Here is a 20,347-nt window from a genome sequence, read left to right on the forward strand (position 1 = left end):
AAATTGATAGCCACATCCTTGAATGTCAATGGACTCTGAGGTGAAAATTAAATTTTCCTTTGTTATAGTGGTTTGAGTCTTTATTTGCCCCAGAAAAAGAATATTTAACTAAAGAACTCTCTGTTATCAGTAATGAATCTGCAATTTTTAAATGTTATATATTAAAAGGGAATGTGTTGTGACTTTCATGAGATCAAAGTGCCCAGGATCTAAACATATCATGAAATATGTTTCTTTTATCCATGATAAATAATGACTGAAATTGTCCTCAGTAGGATTTCAGTTTTAATATTTGTCTTTAATATCATAAAATTTTTAAATATTTCAGATCATGAACTCATGTAGAAAAGTCATACTGGAAAATAAAAGAGGCAAGAAAGAGTGGAAAGCAGGATGTAGAATAGAAATGACAGTTATAATAAAAAATTTATATTAAAATATAAAAAATCACAAAAATATAGTTTTCCCAGAATGAGTGACTATAGTGAAAGTTGAGAGCTCTGCAGATGAAGCATTTATGTGTAGAATGTCATCAACCTGTCCCGTCATTGTGCCTACATTTACCTGAGAACAAGCCATCTGTCCTTCCCCTTTCTTATGGATTCTGTCAAGAAGTTTATTTGACAGTTACAGCTATCTGAAGCTATTCTGTGTGCAAAGACAGCAGAACCTGCATTCCATGCTACCACACTCAGAGACCCCAATTACTGGCTTTTGCCACAGCAGAGGTGCAGAAAACTTGAATTTTTACTGACAGGTCAAAACTTAGTTTTTTCTTTCCTGCTTTGGGTGAGACCATTATTCCTTCAGATCATGAAAATCTCTCAAACCTGGGTATGTGGCTTCTGCTATATATTCTCCCACTTTATACTATACACATACATTTCAAATTGAGTCTAAACACAGCAGTAAAAAGGTGTAGTTACCCTTCTTCTCATTCAAGTTCCCTGAGATTGTTAATTGAAAAATAACTGGCAGCTGTATTGGAAACAGCACATAGAATCTGACGCATAGCCACAGCCAGAAGTATTTCTCACACTGGGTAAGTAATATATTTGTCTACAGGCCCAGCAGGAAACTGATACCACACCAGTGTCTCCAGTGAAGCATTCCCTTTAATTTCTATGATCCATCCTTAAATTCCACCATTTTACAGTTTTGCAGTGAGACAAGTGATTAGATTCTCTCTTAAATACATTTTAAACGGTGAAAAAGTTTCTTTTGGATTCACTTGAAAATGGTGTATCTAAATAATGGCATCCCAGCACCCAGTTTAATACTTTTGATTGTTAATGAAGGCACTTCATCTCCAACAACCTAAATTTTCTTTGTTGAGACTTTTTGACTATTTGTGAAATCAACATGAATATAAGTACACTTTGCCTAAAAGTTCTTCATTAGTTTGTTATTTAAAAAAAATGTACTTTATAACCATAGTATGTAGAATTGCACCAGCTCCCAAAAAAGTGATTATAAGCAGATGTCAGAACAACTAAGGGGCATTGCAAGGTCATGGTAAGGGTAGTAGGTAGGAGAGAAATGATGGAATAGACTCTTTGAATCAATTCACAAAATAAGAACAGAAAACAGGAGAAAAGCTGCCTCATAGGATAATTTAATATGAACTTATGTCTGGCAATTTCCATTTGGAAGTTCATATTTAATTTAAACACTTCATCTTAGTATAAAACACAGTATATTTTCATAGCAATACTGCATTAAACATTATGTATTGACAAAAAGACATTCCATTCTCTTTCACAGTGCCTCTTTCTCAGAACAGTCTATAATAAACAAATAGGTACTTGAGTATCTATTTGAAAGAAGCCATCATGGAATATATCTTCTTTCTCATTCATATGAGATGAATCAATACCATTTTCAGTAGGACATGGGTATGCATATATATTTATATATCAAATGAATATACTATGTATTAATGCAGAGAATATATTTTGAAAACATAAAATGAGAAAACAGTGGAAAATCAGCACACACTCATGTGACATGCATTCAAAAAATTTACCTTGACAACTGCATCAGAAATAGAAAAAAATCTTTTAAAAACTGTGAGGTAATGTAAATATTTGGGATCACCAAAAAAGAAGCTTTTGTAGGAGAACAGGCAAGAAATCTCACCTCCACACATGCAATTACCTGAGAAAAAGCCATTTTTCTTTTCCCTTCTGTCTGGATCCTCTCAGGAAACTTTATCACAAAGTTTCACCTTCCTGATAATATATTGGATTTCTAAGAGAAAAAAAAAAGCCGTGTATACCTTCTCCTACACTAAGAGACTGGAAGGAGGATCAAAAAGCTCACTCTTTGTACTTTACTGGAACAGAGAAATAGAACAACATGAGCTCCCAGAGGCAGACAAAATTTCCACGCATTCAGGTACGTAGAAGGTTAGGCCAGCATGAATGAATTTAGTTTAGACTTGGCAACATGGTGAAATTGACTTGCTAGAGCTAGCAGAATCAGGTGGGCATTTTAAATTGAGGCTTAGCACAGCTGACATTGAGAAGCATTGAAGACACTCACATTGTCTTTCTATGAGGTGGTTGATTAAAGCTGATTAAAATGAGGCTTCCATAGAGGATAACACACAGTATCTGTGGGGAATCTCAGATGAAAGTAATTCTTCAACTGGGTAAAAAAATCTAGTTACTTGTGTCCAAGAAGCATGAAGGCAATGTATTCCCCTGTAAAGTCTCCAATGACTTTTCCCATTGGTTACCATAATACAATTTATAATATTAAGATTCTGCAACTTTGCCATAAGAACCATGATTAAAACTTTTCACAAAGTTATTTTCACAATAACATCAATTCACCTAGGATCACTGTTAAGTAATTATGGGTGGAAAATGAGGAGATGGGTGCTGGTGGTGCATGCCTTTAATCCCAGGATTCAGGAGGCAGAGGCTAGTGAATCCCTATATGTTCAAGGACAGCCTGGTCCACAAAGTGAGTTCCAGGACAGGGGCCAAAAATCAACACAGAGAAACCCTGTATTGAAAAATCAAAAAAGAAAGAAAGAAAGAAAAAAGGAAAGCAAGAAAAATCACAAGAAACAAGTGGTACTTTTAAAGTATGTGAGTTCCTTAGAACCCTCTAATACCTTAAGATTTTAGTGAAAAACACTGAATTCCATCTTTTAATAACAATTTTTGGCAATTTTAACATATATTGATGGTTAAAAAATGCCCTCCTACATATGGCTGATTTGCAAAACAGGACTTTATTAATTTAAGTATAAGAGGAATTCATGGAACACTTCATGGAAGAGACATTGACTACATAGTAATCTGCACACATACTCCGTTTATCTTTGATTTCTACATAGTTGCATATTAATTACTCAAACACCCCATTAATATTTGGAATTAAGTTAGACAAAATTGTGTTGTTTTTTATTTGTCTGTTTCTTGCACTAATATAAGGCATTTCCTAGAATCAGGGCTATATGATGTGTATCTCATTTTGCAGAAATGAAGAATGCACAGTAACTCCATAGTGCTGTTTAAATTTCCATATTCAATTTTCAGTTCCTACAACCTATGCATATTTTTTCAACTGAATTCTAATGAACACCAATTCCTCTCATTAGAAGGAAAGTCATAATTTTATAAGTCCCAAGCAGGAGTAAAGAGAAACTGCTCCTAAACTGAAGAAGATACAATGACTTTCTTTGAATACAAAATTCTGTAGCAAAACTAAATCCTTTATAAATGAATAACCCTCTCACCACCATCCAGACATGAATGTCAACACTCTGCAGAAAGAACACAGATTGGAACCATGAGTAAGAATAAGAAAATAAAACTCAGGGTAGAATTAAATACAATCAGTTTAGAGAAATAGACAGAAGCATAATGATGACAAATAATACAAACCATGTGCTTCTCCTTACTCACGGTGAGCATAACAAAATTACTATGATAATTTGCCTGTGTTTTCTCAGTAATATATTTGGTAACTTCATGCAGACTAATAGCGTCCAACAAGATAAATCTGGTATATGAATTACATGGAAATTAGATGCATGGTGTCATCTAGTCTCTGAGCATACTGTATCAATTCAACACCTGCAGAGAGAACATGACACTCACTGAGATTAGGAGAGGAATCTGCCTGGACAGTCAAAAGATATCTTTTTAACCATGCTTTTACCACTAGATTCTATAATAAAGATTTTTATTTTAAGATCAAGAAGAACACATGTCTGGCACAATTTTACTGGCTGTGTTTTCCTGAAACAGACACATTACCATTCATGGATGTAATTCAGGGAAACACTCTGAGAGCATGACAAACATATGCTCCTCTAGGCTTTAGTTAAATGCAGTCTTTTTATACTAATTAACTGGGATCTCCACATTGATCAGACTGCAATTAGAAGTCATTTCTAATACATGAATTTTCTATTCATCATAAATTCTTCCTCCCTTATCCCTTTCAGTTTCTTTTTATTGATGGCTCCAAATATTACTTCTCTGAGGAAAGGGAAAAAAAGTCATCTGAATTTGATTTCAGTACATTGGAAACAAAAAAACTTAGTGTACTATACTGGAAATTTTAATTAAAAAAAGAACAATATTCCTGTGTGCCTACATGTAAATAAGATTGCCCATGATTAAAATTAGAAACATGGTAAAGCAGGTATGCAGTGAGCAGTCGTACATTATTCAAGCATGTAATTCAGTGTAGAAACCTACCAGTTTCTTGTATGTTAGTATTTAATTACTACACTTAATAGATACAATTAAGAGAAAACCAAGTATGGTTGACATAACTTGTTCCACAATGGTACTTCTCCTTAATATGTGAGAAAGCATTTCGTTATTTAAAACCAATGTTTACTAAACACAGAGATAACTCCCTTCACACTGCAGCAAGGTGCTACAACACAGAAACACACATGCCACACAAACCTGTGTATAAGCAACATCAATAAAACTGAAGCCCTATACACTATTCTGTACTCTTGAATTATTGTACTTATGGAGCCTTCTGCTTACTTGCATAGTTGTGATTTATAATATCTGTTATCTTGTGAAAAATCATCCATTTTTATTCTTGACTTTGAAGATGACTTCCAATCTTGATCATACCCAATTAACAATGAAACCATTAGAAACAGAGAGGACAGCATAAGTTATGAAAAGTCAGTTGATCATGATCAGTAAAAAAGTCTAATAAAGTTCACAGGATCCATACTCATAGGAGAACTGGCATTGCATGAGAGAAACCACACAACACACACTGGACCCTAAATTAACTGCTTGATGATATCACAGCTGTTTAGAGGAAAAAGAATTCTGTGCATAAATAAGCTAACCAAAATATTAATAATCAGAGCAGAATGATCATATATTTTATGAACATTGAGATAAATTTGAGGGACACAAAATAGAAAATTATAAAATGGAATAGACACAAGTGAGGGAGGCAATAGTATAACCAGAGAGAACTATTATCCAGTAAATGATGGAAGTTGATACAGAGATCCTCGGCCAGGTCCCAGATGGAGCTCCAGGAGTACAAATGTCAAGGAAGAGGAGGAATTGTATGAACGAGAATTATTGAGACCATGATTGGAAAAAGCACAGGGACAAATAGCCAAGCTAATGGAAACACATGAATTATGAATCAAAAGCTGTGGCCTTTTGGATTAGTGAGAAAATTGAATTTCTTTAACTGTTTGGGAGACACCCAGGCAGTGGGACCTGGACCTGTCCTTAGTACATGAGCTGGCTTTTTGGAACCTGGGGCTTATGCGGGGACACTTTGCTCAGCCTGGAAGGAGGGGTCTGGACTTTCCTGTACTGAATCTACCAGGTTGAGCTGAATCACCAGGAGAGTCTTTGCGCTGGAGGAGATGGGAATGGGGAGAGAGGCTGGGGTGAAATCTAGGGCTTGGGGCGGGAGGAGGAGGAAAGTGGAACTCATGGCTGATATGTAAAATTAAAACACAAATGGATTAAGAAAATGTGGTACATATACAAAATGGAGTACTACTCAGCAGAGAAAAAAAATGACATCATGATGTTTGCAGGCAAATGGATGGATCTAGAAAAAAATAATCCTGAGTGAGGTAACCCAGACTCAAAAAATAAACATGGTGTGTGCTCACTCATAGGAGGATACTAGATGTAAAACAAAGATGACTAGATTGCTACTCCCAACTCCAGGGAGTCTACCTAGAAAGCAGGACCCTAAGAAAGACACAGGGATCGCCCAATGACAGAGAAATGGAAGAGATCTACATGAACAACCTGGTTGTGAGTGGGGGTAATGAACTCTCATCCAATAACTGATGGAAGTGGATTCAAAGATCCTTGGCCATGCCCCAGGTAGAGCTCAAGAAGTCCAATTGGTGAGAAAGAGGAGGGATTATATTAGAAATTTGCTTTCTTAATGAGAAATTATGAATAAGATTCTTTGTGAATGCTCAAATAATTTCTTTCCTGTTTAAATAGAGACAATTTGTCTATTGCTTTCCTTTCCAGTATGTCTCCAGTGATAGATCTAAAAGGCCTTGTGTAAGAATGAAGATAATACAGACATATATAACACTGGGACCCAAATAAAAGCTGGGATCAGGTGATCTGTGCTCAAATAGAGTTAAAGATTTATTTACTACATGGTGATAATAGAAAGGCATGGTTACTATCTGAATCCATGCACATACTCATGCTTTGCTCATCTCATTCCTTACAGTCTCTTTAGCCTAGAATTGTTTAGGCCTATACATCTGAAAAGAGCAAATTATGGTGGAGAGTTTTTGTCCCAACTATTATCATCCTCATGAGATCACAGGGAGATTTGTAATGTTCCAAGCCTCAAGTGATGAGGGGAAGTTTGTTTGCCTTTGTGTGAGAGTCTATATCTATGATCCTTGATCTAGATCTGCCCATGGAAACATATCTTGTACACTCACAGACCAACTGAGCTCTATTTTTGCTGCCCATATATATGTCCAATGATTGATTCTATAATAGATTGCCTAAAACAATTGGCTTTATATATTTTTTATTTTTATTTTTTACTATGTGTTTTAATTTTATATATCAGCCATGAGTTCCCCAGTCCTCCCACCTCCATCCCCCACCACCACATTCGCCCCAGCCCATCCCCTCCATTCCCATGTCCTCCAGGAACAAGAAACCCCTGGGGACTCATTTAAACCTGGTGCATTCAGTACAGGCAGGTCCTGTCCCCTCCTTCCAGGCTGAGCATGTGTCCCTGTGTAAGCCCAAGGTTCCAAACAGCCAGCTCATGCACCAAGGACAGGTCCCAGTCCCACAGCCTGGGAGCCTCCCAAACAGATCAAGCTATTCAATTATCACATTTATCCAGAGGGCCTGATCCAGCTGGGGGCTACACAGCCATTGGTTCATAATTCACGTGCTTCAATTCGTTTGGCTATTTGTCCCTGTGCTTTTTGCAATCTTGGCTTCAACAATTCACACTCATGCCATTGAGATTGTATGCCACTTGTATATTGGGTGCTTGAAGAGACTTTAAGAGGACTTCAGATTATCTGGAACATGGTGTTGCACCCTGTATGGGCAGATACTGGCTACTGAACTTAGATTCTCTGAAAAAGCATCAAGAGTGCTTAACCACTTGACAATCACTCCAGACTCACAATAAAAACTTGTAAGTTGACCATAAGTAAATGTATATTAAGTAATCTTACTTTAACAAGAAAAATAATCATTTGTGTAATATAAAGAATGATTTTTCTTTTATTAAGAGAATGAGCATCAGTTTATATTATAGGATAATTTATAGTTATTGGTCAAATGCTTTTAAACAAAATAAGAAAGTTAATTATAGAATGTGAAATGCATTTTGAGAGAATAACGAGATGTGTTTTATTAATATCGGTTTATAAAAAGTGAGTGACACTATTTAAATTTATTTATTGCCCTGATTAATGTATCATACAACGTTATTTGGATTATATTTGTGATAAAAAAGAACCAAGTTAATTTAAATGACTATATTAACTAGTCAAAATCTAAGACGTCAGTAATATTTCATATAATAAAACGTCTTCTAAAGTTCAGCATTAAATTAGCACATTTGTTAGCAAATGTATTTAACCAAACAAATTACCTATCAACATGTGTTTACACATCTGAGTGCTCAAGGGCCATTTGTAGGAGGTTTGCAACTATGTTGGGAATAAGTTTACTGCAGAAAAAAAAAGATTGCCCAATTCTGAGAGTCTATTTTACAATAACACATGTCATCTCTTATTTATGTTCCACATAGTGTTTGATATGGTGTTTACCAACAGAGGTCAGCTATGATCAACCCCAGGACAGTAACCCTGTAGACTGTAACCCATAGCTCCAGTTGGTACTCTGCAGTGCTGCTACTTCTGCAACTTCCTCAGTGGCTTCCACATCCCTTTTCCTGTACATGTAGCTCTGTGTGTGGTAGTAAATCAGGAATGAAAAAAGTGGTACTTAAAATTACTGCAACTGTTTATTTAGTGTGTGTGTGTGTGTGTGTGTGTGTGTGTGTGTGTGTAAAATGGAATGCATGTGGAGATCACATGACAACTTATGGTAACTGGCAATAAAAACAGGAGAAAAATAATCTGCAAATCAAGCTCTTCTAATTTCTCTTTGATGGAGCCAATCTTTCAATTTTATTTTTAATTTTAATCAATACATGTGTTCCTGAATTGAAAATTTTGCATCATCAATCCCCCAGTGGTTGCCCATAAATACCCTGGTGCTGACCGCCAAACACATCTTCCTCCTGTAGGAAGCCTTATTTTTTCACTGAGATAATGAATGCAGTGTGACCTGCCTATGTGTGCATTGGAGGTGGTTAACATCCTGCAGTGTGAAAAAATATATTTTTAATTAAATTTATTTATGTGTATAAATCTTATATTATAAAATTAGTTTATATTTAAATAATTTACATTTGTATTATATTTAATTAAATATAATTATGTCTGCTTGATTCTTTTTTTTGAAAATCTTACATAATGCAATTTATACACATAGTTCAACATTGTTTCACATTTTAGCATTGTAGCATTTAGGAAAGATAAATGATATTGGTTACAATGTTATCTCAAATAATTATATCACATAAGAACATTTGAAAATTATTTTTGACTAGCCTTGAAAGTGAAGGAATATTATATGACAAAATTTTAAGTGTGTATCCTTGGCCAGCTTTGTACATATTGGAAAAATTAGATAAACAAAACAAAATTGTCACCTGGTAAATGTCTAATATACATATATACATAGTAAACAAAGGATATCATAAAAATAAAATAAAAATTCTCATTAAATAATCATCTATTGTCATATATATGTGTACATATGTCAAACACAAGATATTAAATAAGAAATTTTTCACATAATAAAGAACTAATATCCAATATATACATATTGAACACAAGAAATCAAATAAATAAAACAAAATATCTCTCCTGATAAATGTCTAATATCCAAAATATACACATAGAACACAAGAAATAAAGTAAATAATATAAAAATTCCCATCTGATAAAGGTCTAATATTCATAATATTCATATTAAACTCAAGAAATAAAAAAAACAAAATTTCTCATGTGATAAATGTCTAATATAAAAAATATACCTACTGACAACAAGAATTCAGATAAATAAAACAAAAATTCTCATCTGATCAATGTCCAATATCCAACATATATATGTTGAACACATTGCACCAGTTAAATAAAACAAAAAAAATCTTATATCATAAAGGACCAACATCCATATTATACGTATTGAACACAAGAAATCAAATAATTAACACAACAATATTCATCTGATAGAGGTCAAATATCAAAAATACAACTATTGACTTTAATTAGATAAATAAACAAAAAATCCCATCTGATAAAGAACTAATATCAAAAATACACACATTGAACCCAAGAAATCAGATAAATAACACAAAAATTCTGATCCAATAGACATCTAATATCCAAAATACACATATTGAACATAATTAGCTAAATAAAACAAACCTTTTCATGTGATAAAAGTCTCATATCAAAAATATACATATGGAACAAAAGAAATGAAACAAATATTTTCAACATGAACATACTAATATCCAAAACATACATATTGAACACAAGAAATAAGAAAAACAAAATATTCTCACGTGATAAAGCTGAAATAGCAAAAATATTCTTACTGAACACAAGAAATTAAGTAAAACAAAATTTCTCATCTGATAAATGTATCATATCCAAATATACATATTGAACAAAAGAAAAAAGAAAAAGAAAAAATAATAATGTGATAAACTTCAAATATCAAAAACATACATATTGAACACAACAAATGAAGTAAAACAAAAATTTTCAACAGATAAAGGGCTAATATCCAGAATATACATATTGAAAATAAAAAATTAAGTAAAACAAAAATTTCCTTCTGATAAAGTGCTCATATCCAAATATACATATAGAACAAACAAATAAAAAGAAAGTACAATTTTCATGTCAATTGTCAAATATCAGAAACAAACACATTGAACACAACAAATTAAATAAAACAAAGATTATCATGTGATAAAAGTCCATACAAAATATAGAAACTAAAAACTAGAAATCAGGTAAATAATAAAAAGATTCTCATTTGATATTGCTCTAATAACAAATATTTATATCTTAAACAAAAAAATTAAATGAAAAAAATCTATCCTGATAAAAATCTAATATCCAAAAGATATGTATTGAACCCAACAAATCAAATTAATATAACAAAAATTCTAATCAGATAAAGGTCTAATACCCAAAATATACATATAGTATAAAAAAAGATAACTGAAACAAAAATTATAATCTGATAAAGTTGTAAAGTCTACATCTGAATTATTCATATTGACAGCCAGAAATCAGATAATTATATTTTGAATCTTTCAATTAATCAGTTGAAAATTTTTGTTTTATGTAACTTCTTGTGTTAAATATATACATTTTTGATATTTTACCTTTATAACATGAGAAATTTTGATACGTTTTTCTGATTTCTTGTGTTTAATATGTATATTTAGATATTATAGCTTTATCAGAGGAGAATTTTTGTTTTATTTACCTGATTTCTTTTGTTAAATATGTATATTTTTGATAACAGACCTTTATCAGATGACCATTTTTGTTTATTTAATTTTTTGTGTTCAATCTGTATACTTTAGATATATGACTTTTATCAGATAACAATTATTTTATCTGATTTCTTGGGATTAATGTGTATGTTTTGCATATCAGCACTTTACTGCTTGTAATTTTTTTATATACTTCTTGTGTTCCATACGTATATTTTGGATATTTGACATTTATCAGATAAGAAGTTTTGTTTTATTTTTCTGATTTTTGGGGTTCAGTATGCATGTTTTGAATATTTCAATTTATCAGATGAAAATTTTTGTTTTATGTAATTTCTTCTGTTCAATATTTGTATTTTTGGTATTAGACCTTTGTTTCATGAGAAATTTTGTTTTGTTTTTCTGATTTCTTCTGCTTAATATGTATATTTAGGACATTAGACCTTTATCAGATGAGAAATTTGTTTTATTTGTCTGATTTCTTGTGTTCAAGATATATTTTTTGATAATAGACCTCTATTAGATTTAGAATTTTTGTATTACTTACCTAATTTCTAGTGCTCAATATGTATATTTTTGATATAGTCCTTTACCAGGAGAGAATTATTTTTTTATTTAATTTCTTGTGTTAATTAAGTATGTTTTTGGAGACCAGGAGAGGTCTGACCACACGTGCTGGACACGAGCGTACCACGCCTCCCTATTCTTAGCCCTTGTACAGCACGGGGTCCTGGGGCTCCAGAAAGCCAGCGACTGGTGCCCTAGGAAATCCTGCAGCAGTGCCCTGCCTGAGACCGGTGGAGGTGAGACCGTTCGCTTCCCACCGAACCCGGTTCCTCGCAGGCACTCTTCCTGTGGCACCCAGAAACTCCTAGCAGGTGCCCGAGGGCTGAATGCGAGCTTGATGGACGGCGGCGCGCTGCCCCGACTCATGCCCGCCTCGCCTGGAGTCGCTGGAACCTGCGCTACCCGGCGGAGACCCGCATCCCCGGAACTGCTGCGCCACCGCCGCTGATCTGGAGCAACTGTCTTGCGCCCCTTCATCCCCGGACATCGGGGGCAGCTCGGAGCCTGGCTCCCCTGCTCTGCCTACTCATCAGAGGACAGCGGCTGCGAGGGAGAGCTGAGTCCCATGCAGCACGAGCTGCTCGACTTTTCCAGCTGGTTAGGGGGCTACTGAGTACCCAACCCCTCTAAGCCGCATCCCTGTTGTCTCCTGGTGGACAGACCCGCGCTTCTTGCCCACGGAGCCTGGACCTTCATCAGGTGAGAATTTTTGTGTTATCTAATTTTATATGTTCAGATCGATATTTTGGATATTTAACGTTTATCACCAGAGATTTTTTTGTTTTCCTGATTACTTTTCTTCAGTGTGTATATTTCTGATTTTAGACCTTTTTCAGATGAAAATCTTTTTATCTTATTTCTTATTTTCAATATGTATATTTTTGCTATAAGACATATATCAGATGAAAATTGTATTATTAATCTGATTTCTAATGCTCAGTATGTATATGTTCAATATAGAAATTCATCAGGGAGAATATTTTTTAATTTTCTTTCTTGGATTCAATGTGTTTATTTTTGGTATTAGACCTGTATCAGGTGTGAATTCTTGTGTTCAATATGTATATTTTGATATTAGACCATTATCAGATGAGAATTTTTGTTTTATCAATTTTCATATGTTCAATAACAATATTTTTGATATTGACCTTAATCACATGAGCAAATTTGGTGTTTTTGATTACTTGTGTTCAGTATATATATTTTGGATGTTAGACCTTTATCAGATGAGAATTTTGGTTTCATTTATCTGATGTCTTTTGTTCCATATGAACATTTTTGATCAGAAAATAATTTTTGTGTTATTGGTCTGATCTAGTGCTCAATATGTACATTTTGGATATAAAATTATTATTAGGGGAGAATTTTTTGTTTTATTTAATTGCTTGTGATCAATAAGTATGTTCTTAATATTTCACTTTTATCACATGAGAATTTTCTTCTATTTTTCTGATTTCTTGTGTTCAATAAGTATATTTTGGATATAAGACTTTTCTCAGATAAGAATTATTCTTTTATTTAATTTCCTTTGTTCGATGAGTATTTTTTTCTATTTGAATTATATCACATGAGAAATTTGTTTTATTTATCTGATTTCATGTGCTCAATATGTATATTTTGGATATTAGGGTTTATCAGATGAGAATTTTGTTTAATTTATCTGATATTTTGGAATAATGTGTACATTTATGATATTAGACATTTATCAGGTAAGAATTTTTGTTTTTTTTTAAATTTCTTGTGCTCATAATGTATATTTTTGGTATTGAACCTTTATCAGATGAAAATTTTCATGTTATTTAGCTGATTACTTGGCATCATTATCTTTATTTTGGATATCAGCTATCAGGTGAGAAAATTTGTTTATTCATTTTCTTGTGTTAAATATATATATTTTGATATTAGACTATAATCAGATGGTAATTTTTGTTTTATTTAAGTTCTTGTGTACAATATGTATGTTTTTACATTTTACCTTTATCACATAAGAAATTTGTTTTCTGATTTCTTGTGTTCAGTATGTGTATTTTGGAGATTAGACCTTTATCAGAAGAGAATTTTTGTTTCATTTACTTAAGTATGTACAATATGTATATTTTGGACGGTAGATCTTCATTATATTGATCATAAGAAATTAGATAAATGAGACCAAATTTCTCATCTGATAAAGGTCTAATATCCAAGATATAAATAATGAACACCAGAAACCAGATAGAGAAAACAAATATTCTCATCTGATGAAGGTTTAATACTTAGAATATGAATATTGAACTTAAGAAATCAAATAAATCAAACAAAATTGTCATCTGATAAAGGTGTAATATCAAAAATATTCTTATTGAACACAAACTATTAGAAAAAAACAGAATTCTGAAAAATAGAACTATTACTGAAAATATACATTATGAGCACAAGAAAACAGATACAGAAAACAAAAATTTCCTTTGAAAAAGGTCTGATATCCAATATAGACAGAGTAAATACAATTAGATAAACAAATCAAAAATTTTCATCTGATAAAGTTGTAATATCTATAGTTACATATAGAAATCAAGAAACTAGAAAAGTAAACAAAATTTTTCATTGGATACAGGAGTAAGACTGAAAATATACATACTGTACATGAGAAATCAGATAAATAAAATAAATAAAACAAAAATGCTAGCTGGATGGTGGTGGTGTATGTCTTTAATCCCAACATTCAGAAGGCAGAGCCAGGGGAATCTTTGTGAGTTTGAGACCAGCCTGGTCAACAGAGTGAGATCCAGGACTGGCACAAAGATACACAAAGGAACTCTGTCTAAAAAAAAAAAAACCAAAAAACAAAAAAAAAAACAGAAAACAAACAAAAAATGCTGATCTGATATAGGTGTATTATTAAAAATATACTTATTGAACACAATAAATTAAATGAAAGAAAATTCTCATCTGATAAAGTTCTAATTTCAATACTTCACAAATTTAATCCAAGAAACCAGATAAATAAACAAAAATTCTGACTGATAAAGGTCTAATTTGAAAAACAAGACAAGACATTAGCTACATAAAACAAAATTCTCATCTGATATAGGTCTTATATCCAAAATATACATACTGAACACAAGAAAGTAAATGAAACAAAAATTCTCAACTGATAAAAGACTATATCCTAAATATACATTTTGAAAACTAGAAATCAGATGATTACTACAAAAATTCTTATCTGATAAAGGACTGAAATCCCAACTATACACATTGTACCAAAGAAACAATATCAATAAAAAATTCTCCTCTGATAAAAGTCTAATATACAAAATATACATAGTGTACATAATTACATACATAAAACAAAAATTTTCATGTGATAAATGTCTAATATCAAATATATACATATGGGAACCAAGAAATTAAGAAAAACAAAAATTATCAGATAAATGTCTAATATCAAAAACATCCTACTTCCCAAATGAATTTCTCTGAAATGTTTGGATATTAGCCCTTTATTTATGAGAATATTTGTTTAATTCATCTAATTTCTTGTTTTCAATAGGAAGATTTTTTGATAATAGACTTTAAAAGGTTTGAATGTTTGTTTTAGTTATTTTTGAGTGTTCAATATATATATACATATAATATATATATATAATTTCTATATTTAATTAAATATATTACATCATTCCCTTCCTCCTTCTACCCACTCCTACAATGCCCATTCCCACCAACTCCAGCCTGCTGTGAAATTCACAGCCTTCTCTTATTTAATCTTTGTTGTTACATATACATACAAATGAATCAACATATGAATATAATGATTCTGTTCAGTGGTACATGCATGTATGTTTCTAGAGTTGGACACTTGGTGTTAGATAACCAATTAGGTGGTACATCCTTGGTTGTTAATTGCTTGTAGCTCTTCATCTACTGGTGGGCCCATGAGATTTCCCGCCTCTAAATTGAACTGTTAAATGGTTGATATTGTTAAAGTTTGTTTAAGCAGTCATTTAGTTCAGAATTCATAGATATAGCTTCCCTGAAATAGTTAGAAAGCACAGTCTCACAGCAGACTTCCTGATGCCCAGGCTCTTAAAATCTGCCTACATCTTCTCCTGTAATGTTCCCTGAGCCGCAGTTTATTAGTTGTTGCTGGACACTCCAAAGTCAATTGTTCTCTGCATGTTAACCATGTGTGAATTCTATAATGCTATTCATCTACTGCAAAGAGAAAATTCTTTGATTAGAAGTGAGAGCTACAATTATATGTGGGTGTAAAGATAAGTATATACAATGTAGCTAAGAATAAGGCCATGGGTCTTAGAGGAAAACATACTACAAATCTTACAAGAAGGAAAAGACAGAGGGTTTTACCTCACATGCTGTATAAGGAGGGGTGGATTGTGTTTGGTGTGTGTGTGTGTGTTTATAGTAAGCAGTTTCCCAGAACACTAAAAGGTTAGAGATATTTCTTTTTTTATCTCACTGAAAATTTTATTTCTTTATTTTTGTTATTTATTACATTTGTGTTTTAATTTTACACATCAGCCATGGGTTCCCCAGTCCTCCCCCTTCCCTTCCCCAATCCCACCTTCACTCAGCCCCTACTCTCCATTACTATCTCATCCAGGGCCAAGATTCCCCTGGGGATTCCTTTCAACCTGCTGGATTCAGTACAGGCAGCTCCAGTCCCCTCCTTCCAGGCTGAGCAAAGCGTCCCTGTGTAAGCCCAAGCTTCCAAACAGCCAGCTCATGCCCTAAGGACAGGTCCAGGTCCCACAGCCTGGATGCCTCCCAAACAGTTGAAGCTATTCAATTGTCTCACTTATCCAGAGGGCCTGATCCAGATGGGGGCTCCACAGCCTTTGGTTCATAATTCATGTGCTTCCATTCATTTGGCTATTTGTCGCTCTGCCCCTCCAATCTTGGTCTCAACAATTCATGCTCTTACAGTCCCTTCTCTTTCTCAACAATTGGACACCTGGAGCTCCACCTGGGGCCTGTGAGGATCTCTGTATACACTTCCATCAGCTATTGGATGAGAGTTCCAGCAAGACTTTTAGGGTGATTGACCATCTTATCACCAGATTAGGTAGGTTTGGGCTTTGACTCGACCACTGCCAGCAGTATACAGAGGATGTATCATTGTGGATTTCTGGGGACCTCTCCAGCACTCTGCCTATTCCTGTTCTCATGTGGTCATCATTTATCATGGCCTGTTATTCCTTGTTCTCCCTTTCTGTTCTTGATCCCGCTGGGATCTCCTGCTCTCCTAAGCTTTCTTTCCCTCAAAACTTGCCCTGCATTACTCCCATTGTCATCCAGGTTGTTCATGTAGATCTCATCCATTTCTCTGTCATTGAGCAATCCATGTGTTTTTCTTAGGGTCCCATTTACTAGGTAGCATCCCTGGAGTTGTGTAGCAGTCTAGTCATCTTTGTTTTACATCTAGTATCCTCCTATGAGTGAGTACATAGCATGTTTGTCCTTCTGAATCTGGGTTACTCAGAATGATTTTTTCTAGATCCATCCATTTGCCTGCAAACCTCATGATGTCATTGTTTTTCACTGCTGAGTAGTACTCCATTGTGTATATGTACCATATTTTCTTTATCCATTCTTCAGTTGAAGGGCATCTAGGTTGTTTCCAGGTTTTGGCTATTACAAACAATGCTAATATGAACATAGCTGAGCAAATGCCCTTGTGGTATGATTGAGCATTCCTTGGGTATATGCCCAAGAGTGCTACAGCTGGGTCTTGGGGGAGATGGAGTCCCAATTTTCTAAGCAAGTGCCATATTTATTTCCAAAGTGGCTGTACAAGCTTGCATTCCTACCTGCAGTAGAGGAGAGTTCCCCTTTGCTCCACATCCTATCCAGCATAAGCTGTCTTCTGTGTTTTTGATCTTAGCCATTCTGAGAGGTGTAAGGTGGTATCTCAGAGTCATTTTGATTTGCCTTTCGAGGATAATTAAGGATGTTGAGCAAATCCTTAAATGTCTTTCAGTCATTTGAACTACCTAGTTGAGAATTCTCTGTTTATTTATAGCCCATTTCTTAACTGTATTGTTGGGCATTTTGATGTCTAAATTTCTGGAGTTCTTTGTATATTCTGGATATCAGCCCTCTGTCAGATGTTGGGTTGGTGAAGAGCTTTTCCTATTCTATATGTTGTCTCTTTGTCTTGTTGATTGTGTCCTTTGCTCTACAAAAGCCACCACCTAACGGTACTTTTCAGATTCAAGTTGTCCCATTGATTGATTGTTGCTCTCAGTGTCTGTGCTACTCGTTATATTAAGAATTGATCTCCTATGCAAATTTGTTCCAGACTGCTTCCTACTTTCTCTTCTATCAGGTTCAGAGTAACTGGATTTATGTTGAGGTCTTTGATCCACTTGGACTTAAGTTTTGTACAAGGTGACAGGTATGGATCTATTTGCAGCCTTCTATACATTGACATCTAGTTATGCCAACATCATTTGTTGAAGATGCTTTCTTTTTTCCAGTGTACAGTTTTGGCTTCTTTGTCAAAAATTATGTATTCATAGGTGTGTGGATTAATGTCAGGTTTTTCAATTCCATTCCATTTGTCCACATGTCAGATTTTATGCCAGTACCAAGCTGTTTTAATTATGGTAGCTCTATAGTAGAGCTTGAGGTCGGGGATAGTGATGCCTCCAAATGTTGTTTTCTTTTGGCTATCCTGGATTTTTTGTTTTTCCATATGAAGTTGAGTATTATTCTTTCCAGGTCTGTGAAGACTTGGTTGGTAATTTGATGGGGATTGCGTTGAATCTGTACATTGCTTTTGGTAAGATCACCATTTTGACTATGTTAGTCCTGCGTATCCATGAGCATGGGAGACTTTTCCATTTTCTGTCATTTTCTTCAATTTCTTTTTTCAGGGACTTAAAGGTCTTGTCATATAGGTCCTTTACTTGCTTCGTTAGAATAACCCCAAGGTATTTTATGTAATTTGTGGCTATTGTAAAGGCTGATGTTTCTCTGATTTCCTTCTCAGCCTGTTTGTCTATTGTTCTAATATCCAAAATATGCATATTTAACACAAGAAGTCAGAAGAAGAAATCAAAATCATCATGTAATAAGAGTCAAATATCAAAAATATAATTATGGAACCCAAGAAACTAAAGAAGATAAAAATTATCACCTGATAAAGCTCTAATAACCAACATGTACATATTGGACCCAAGAAATTAGAAGAGGAGAACAAAATTCTTCATGTGATAAATGTCAAATATCTAGTATCTAAAATATACATTGAATTCAAGAAATCAAATAACTAAATAAAAAACTGAACTGATAAATGTCTATTACCCATAATATACAGAGTGAACAACAAATCAGATTAATAAAACAAAAATTCTCATATGAAAATATACCAAAAACTTTACATATTGAACACAAAAAATAAAAAAATAAACGCAAATTCTTTTCTGATAAAGGTCTAGTATTTAAAATTACACTTTGAACACAAGAAAACAGACAAAAATTGTTACCAGATAATGTTCTAATACAACAAAATATAGGTATTGAACACATGAAATGAGAAAAATAAAACAAAAATTTTCACCTTAAAATAGTCTAATATCAAAAATATACATGGTGAAAATAATTAGGTAAATAAAACAAAATTCTCATTTGCTAAATGTCTAATATCAACAATATACATAGTGATCACAAGAAATCATAATCATAAAAAGAAAACAAAGTTCTCAAGTGATAAATGTCAAATACCACAAATATACTTACTGACACACGAAACTAAATAAAACAAAAATTCTCACCTGATAAAGGTCTAATATCCAAAATAGTTATTAAACCCAAGGAACTAGATAAATAAAACACTAATTATCATCTGATAAAGTTCTAATATCCACAGTACATATTGAATGCAAGAAATCAGATAAATAATACAAAAATTATCATTTTATAAAAGTCTGTTATCTAAAATATACATATTGAAGTCAAGAAATCACATAAATAGAACAAAAATATTCATCAGCTAAAGATCTAATATTAAAAAACACATTGAGCACAAGAAATGATATAAATGAAACAACAATTGTCATCATATAAATATGTAATATCCATGATGTACATACTGAATCCAATAAATCAGATAAATAAAACTGAAATTCCGAGGCCTCCAGCACATTTCCTATCAATAATTTATCAGTTTCATCATTACCTTGTGTTAGAGGGACTGGCAGACCAGTATGGGATTGGATGTGAGTTATATATAAAAGATGACCCCTTTCCCTGATTGTATCTTGCAATTGAATAAATAGAGAAGTTAATTCTGAAGCATCAGGAATAAATTCTGCAGTCTCAATATGTAATACCACTCTTTCAGCATACTGAGAGTCAGTAACTATGTTGAGAGGTTCTGAAAAATCCATTAATACCAACAGAATAGCATACAATTCTGATTTTTGAACTGAATTATAAGGACTTTGAACCACTTTACTTAAATTTTCTGATTTGTAACCTGCCTTTCCTTGTTTGTTGGCATCTGTATAAAATGTCCGAACTCCAGATATAGGTTTTTCATGTACAATTTGAGGCAAGATCCAATCAGCTCTCTTTATAAGATCAATTCTATTGCTTTTAGGATATTTGCTATTAATTTCTCCCAAAAATTTACTGCAAGCTCTTTGCCAAG

General features: G+C 33.3%; 1 pseudogene; it reads left to right on the plus strand.

Annotated features, from left to right (window-relative positions):
• Nucleotides 1-2,358: 2,358 nt before the first annotated feature.
• On the plus strand, nt 2,359-12,387 carry LOC118575747 (annotated as a pseudogene).
• Nucleotides 12,388-20,347: the final 7,960 nt, after the last annotated feature.

Source organism: Onychomys torridus, unplaced genomic scaffold, assembly GCF_903995425.1.
Source record: "Onychomys torridus unplaced genomic scaffold, mOncTor1.1, whole genome shotgun sequence".
Classification (NCBI taxonomy): Eukaryota; Metazoa; Chordata; class Mammalia; order Rodentia; family Cricetidae; genus Onychomys; species Onychomys torridus.